Source organism: Tupaia chinensis, unplaced genomic scaffold (genome assembly GCF_000334495.1).
Source record: "Tupaia chinensis unplaced genomic scaffold, TupChi_1.0 Scaffold141036_1, whole genome shotgun sequence".
Lineage (NCBI taxonomy): Eukaryota > Metazoa > Chordata > Mammalia > Scandentia > Tupaiidae > Tupaia > Tupaia belangeri.
In genome coordinates, this window is record NW_006200903.1 from 264,565 (window position 1) to 269,694 (window position 5,130).

General features: G+C 47.5%; 1 long non-coding RNA gene across 5 annotated transcripts in view; it reads right to left on the reverse strand.

Annotated features, from left to right (window-relative positions):
* Positions 1 to 2,012: 2,012 nt before the first annotated feature.
* Positions 2,013 to 5,130, reverse strand: part of LOC114004976 (uncharacterized) — a 7,102-nt gene continuing 3,984 nt past the window's right edge. For 2 of the 5 annotated variants that reach the window (XR_003546915.1, XR_003546914.1), the window contains 2 exons: positions 3,081 to 4,867; positions 2,013 to 2,725 (listed from right to left, as the gene is read on the reverse strand). This is a non-coding gene — a long non-coding RNA (uncharacterized LOC114004976). The remainder of the gene's footprint in view (positions 2,726 to 3,080; positions 4,868 to 5,130) is intronic. The other 3 variants (XR_003546918.1, XR_003546916.1, XR_003546917.1) reach the window with 3 other exon arrangements.

Consider the following 5,130-nt stretch of genomic DNA (forward strand, 5'->3'; position numbering starts at 1 on the left):
TCCGGTTTCTAGTTAAAATGTCTTTTGAAAAGTCAGGATTAAATGTTTTCTTCTCTCAAGTGTCTTTCTGGAATTATTGAGATCATCATGTTGTTTATCTCTTTGACTAACTAATGTAGTAAATGATACTGTTACTTTTATAATGTAGAGCCATTCTTCCACAGCTGGGCAAATGCGAATTAAGTAAGTTGCATCACCTCTTGTATCTGTTGTTGCTCTGCTTATCTAACATATGCATCTACAGGGCGGGAGCTGAACAAGCTGAACAGGCTCGGATGTCCTTCCCACCTCGGAGTTGCACTGTTGGTATCAGGGCTGGGGCAACTCCTTAGAATAAATTCGGAAGTAACCCCTCTCTTTTAATTATCTGAAAAAGTTTGTAGAAATTAAGATGATTTGCTTCATAGGGCCAGCAGGTGGCATGGTGGTTAAGGGCGTTGTACTCCCACATGGCCAACCAAGATTCGAGTCCTGGGTCTGGTGACTTGCTTTCTCACTTTCCCTCTCTCTCTCTCACGCTCTCGCTCTTGCTCTCTCTCTCTCGTTCTCTCACTCTGTCCCTCTCTGGTCAAATTAAAAATAAATAAATAAATAAATACATAAGATTTGCTTCTTAAAGGGCTGGTAGAGTTAACTTACAACTACGTTGGACAGAGGCATTCAATTTCGTAATATTTAAGCCTGTGTATGTAACAGTCCCAATATAGCGATCTGTCCTGTTAATCTAAAAAGCACACTATATAGAATTTTGTGCATAAGAATGTTTATTTCACCCTTGATTTCAAGAGGAAACAAATAGAGCCACCTAAGTGTCTGTAAGTAATGAAATGGCTAAGCCCAGTATTTTCAACCATGGCATATAAGGCAACGATGATAAAAGTACGCTTAATTCTCCATGTTTACATCTACAGAGATGTCCAGCTACACTGTGCAGTAAAAGAAATAATTTTGCCATAGGGAAAAAAGAACAGCTCAGCCTCGGTGGCCCGTGCTTCTAAGGCTGTGTGCTTTGCAGCCTGGACTGCCTGGAGGTGCAGGTTTGATTCCTGGTCGAACCTGAACGTGGGACTCTGAGACCATAACTCCAGCACTCTGGAGTCTGAGGCAAGAGCATTGTAAGATCCCATCTTCAAAAGAAAAGAAAAATGAGAGACCAGCAGATGGCGTAATGGTTACGTTGCTGGACTCCCACATAGTCCACTGTCTTTCATTTCCTGAACCTGGTGGCTTAAAACACACCAGGCACACGTACATGCATGCCCCAAATCCCTAGAAAAGAATGGAGAAGGGACTGCAGCATGGCCAAACCCCTGGGGAGTGATTTCTCACTTTCTGTCTCTCTGCTCTGTCTCTCCCGTGAGTGCACGCGTCCTGTAACAAAAATCTTTCTAAAAGAAAAATGGAAAGCAAAAAGAGAAGAAGATGGTGGTAGTCTGGCCTACATCTGCTCACCTGTGTCCACAGCCGTTCACCTAAGCTAAGAACATGGGCATATATATACGCGTAAGTTTGGCCTGCAAGGATCAGCAGAGCATTGCCATTGGCCCTGGATCCTGGAGCGGGGCCTTACTGCTGAAGGTCCAGCTCCGGCATGGACTGACTGTGGGTCCTCGGCGGCTTCTCTGCGCCTCAGTTTCCTCACTTTTAAAACAGGGATAAGAATAATGCTGAACTCATTATTTGCTACTTTGAGGATTAACTGAATCACCTCATGTTCTGGGCATAGAATAAGCATTCATGGGGCCAGTAGGTTGTATCATGGCTAAGGTGCTGGAGTCCCACATGGTCAACTGAGGGTCGAGTCCCGGACCCGGCGGATTAAAACTCAAGCTGCGTGTGTGTGCGTGCATGCCCAAAATCCCAAGGGGAGAATGGAGGATAAGGGACTGTGGCATGGTCTTCTTGGGGGGGAGAGGTGATTAAAAAAAAAAAAAAAGAATAAGCACTAGGAATGGTGGTACTTTTTATCACTTAAGTGTTCATTCTTTAAGTAATATTACTAAAGTCATATATTACTTATTAGTATATTTTTTAATATACAAAGTAATTTATTATTTATGTAAGGAGTTATTGTTACGGAAGCATATTTTAGGCTGATGAAAGGGACAGCTAGCTGTCACCTATTGCTAAATGTTTTACTATAATTTTGAACTATTTCAATTAATATGATTTACTTTCATAACTGAAAAAGATAACACAGTGGCGATGACGAGCTCCCCAGCTGTAGCGTGTATGTGAGTACTTCCTGGGAATAGCTGAGTCTCCAGGCAGACAGAGGCATCTGTGGTTGCTTTTGATGTTTCTCCAAACAGCATTAAAACGAGTCACGCGCTCTCCCGAAGCTTATCATCATTCCCGCATCAGAATCTGTTCCCACCCCTCCAGAAAAGTACCCGCAGTAGCATGCTCACTTCCTGGCATCGCGATGGGCAGCAGATAAATGAGTATTCTCAGGTCGTAAGTGCCTGGCTCTGGAGCGCTGGGCTTGTGCCACAATCCTCGGCTCCTGGGTGACACGTCCCTTGCATGGGGGTTGGTGGCAAGCCACCCTAATGGTACCTTGTCTGTGAAACTGGCAATTCGCTGGACCTGACAAGACCTCAGTGTGGACCACAGGTCCCTCCTCATGGGGCTGCTGTGAGGACGCCGTGACACATGTGGGTCGCAGCAGGCCACATGGCACTCGGGTGGGGGAGACCACGATGCTGGTAGCTAATTGGCAGGACTGAAATGATATACAAAAGATAGTAGATTTGGCTAAATAATCATTTAAAACTTTCATAATGTAAAAACATTTGAAATAAGAGGAAAAAGGCAAATAACATTTTAAAACGTAATGAAGCACTTTTGTGGATTGATTCCAGTAAAAATATGTAAGATAACACTGACAGGAGGGAAAACCCCGTCAGCTGATGAAAGCTATAGAGGATGCCTCATCCCCGTTCTCCAGACAGCCTCATGTTGAATGTTGCCCTAAGCCGACTGACCTCTCTGCAATCCCTTCCTCGACCTCCTCCACAAGAAATTGACCATCCAGACTAGTCCATTCCTGAACAGGAAGCCCAGAGCACTCAGCTCACCTGCCCTCCTTATCCCTTCGAGGGTCAGATGATTCTCTTCTGCACGGAGGGCCTTGGAAGACCCCGAGAAGGTGTGTCTGGCCATCTGTCCAGACAGCACTGTCTGGGGTGGGAGAAGGGGTGCCGCGGGCTTGGCAATCCGGCTGCACGTCCACCTGCTCTCACTTGAGGCTGCTTCTCCAGCATTGTCTTTACCAAGAATCGAGGTGGCTTTTCAACTACCCATCCCTCGTTGGTCTTATTTCCCAATTTTTGGTCCCATAGACAGGCCAGAGACTGGTCCTCAGAGCCTCCAGCCACACACATGGAAATGCTCAGTTGGACTGATGATCCAATAAATGCACACTCAAACGAAAATGAAAAGCAGTGCCCACCTGCCTCACTGCTCAGGGTGGAGCGGGAGAAATGGCCGCCCTTATATTGCCAGTGGCGACTCTGTCACTGCCCATCCAGGTGGCCACTGGGTCATGGCTATCGCGAGCTTTCAGATCGTCTAGACCAATAGGCCTCCCTGGATGTGATTTCACTTCCAATAACCACCAGGACTTTCCTACAGGCTCTTTGGTACAGGGCCATTCCCAGCCCTAAACGTTAAACAATGGGATGTCAATAAAGGGAATAACTAAATTACGGACCAGCCACAGGCTCAGTCGTGGCTAGATTGTTAACGCAGTGTTAAAATGAGCTAGCCCAGGGTGTGGTGGTTAAGGTGGCTGGATCCCACATTGTTGACGGGGTGGTTTGAATCCCAAATGTGGCAGCTTGAAACAGACACCGAGCACGTGTGCATTTGTGCCTGAGAGGAGAAACGGAGAAGAGACTGCCGTGCGACTATACCCCATCAGTTGTGCTTTCCCATTTTCCCTGTCTGGGTCTTTCTCCAGGAAGTGCAAGCACCCTCTAACAAATTAAAAAATAATAATAAAAAAAGGTGTTAAACATTTCCTAATGTTACTGTGATGTAACATTAACTAACAACACCATATGCAACATTATTGGGAATGTATAAATAATATGCTTTTTAAAATTAAAATTTAAATTTTAGTTTGCTAAAGGTGTGTGCACCCCGCAGAGTTAGGGAAAGTGAGAAATCACCACCTCCCCACAGGGGGGAAGGGGGGGATGGCCATTCCACAATCCCCTCGCCTCCATTTTCCCCTTGGGATTTTTTATCTGAAAAGAGATACTGGGCCTTCTCTTTGGGGGGTTGGATTGAGAGGGATATCTATCTTTGCTTCTGTATTTTTCAACATTGTCACATTGTCTGCAAGGCAAGCATGCTCTTTAATAAAAGGAAAAATCCAGAACAGTCTTGCACTGATAGAAGGTGAAATCAGGCCTGTAGGAACAAAGAAGGCGGATGCCGTCCTGGGCTGGTTGCCTGGGCCTGTCAGGAAGAAGGAGATTTAAGCACTGAAGGCCCCAACTGTCGCAACGGAGGAGACAGCTGGCCAGTGGGGGCACCTGCAGTGCTCACGGGGGAGCCGCAGGACGAGTGCCCTCCATTCCTTCATGGCCGTCACCTGGTGCTGCCCCTGGTCAGGACCCACCTGCTGGAGCTCCTGTTTCACCTGTGCACTCCATGCACCAGGGTCAGAGAGCGCACACTTACCGATTGTGAGCTTAGGGGCCACTGGGCCAGGCCGGAGGTGCTCCCTCCTCTGTCCCAGCTGCACCCAAGGATGGAAGTTTCCTCTGTGGCCAGTAGAGGGCCCTGTGGTGCAGAGCGGGCGTCCAAGGGCTGCGGAGACTTTGGTTCCAATTGCTGTTCTGTCTTTTCCCAGGACCTGCCAAGTCCACGCAGTAACGTGGGCAGGCAAGGCCTCATCACTGGGCCACTACCAAGATCCCGCTGAAGGGAGATCTGTGGCTGCGAGGGGTGATGCACTTCCTTCCACGCTTTCTTCCTTCAGCATAAACTCCCAGGCAATGCACTCCCTCCCTCAGACTTTCATCCCTCCAAGGGGACTTGGTGTTTGCTCCACAGGTGGTCGCCCCTCCCAGGTCTGCCACCTGCACTGCTGCTGCTCAGTGATCTTAAAGGCCTGCT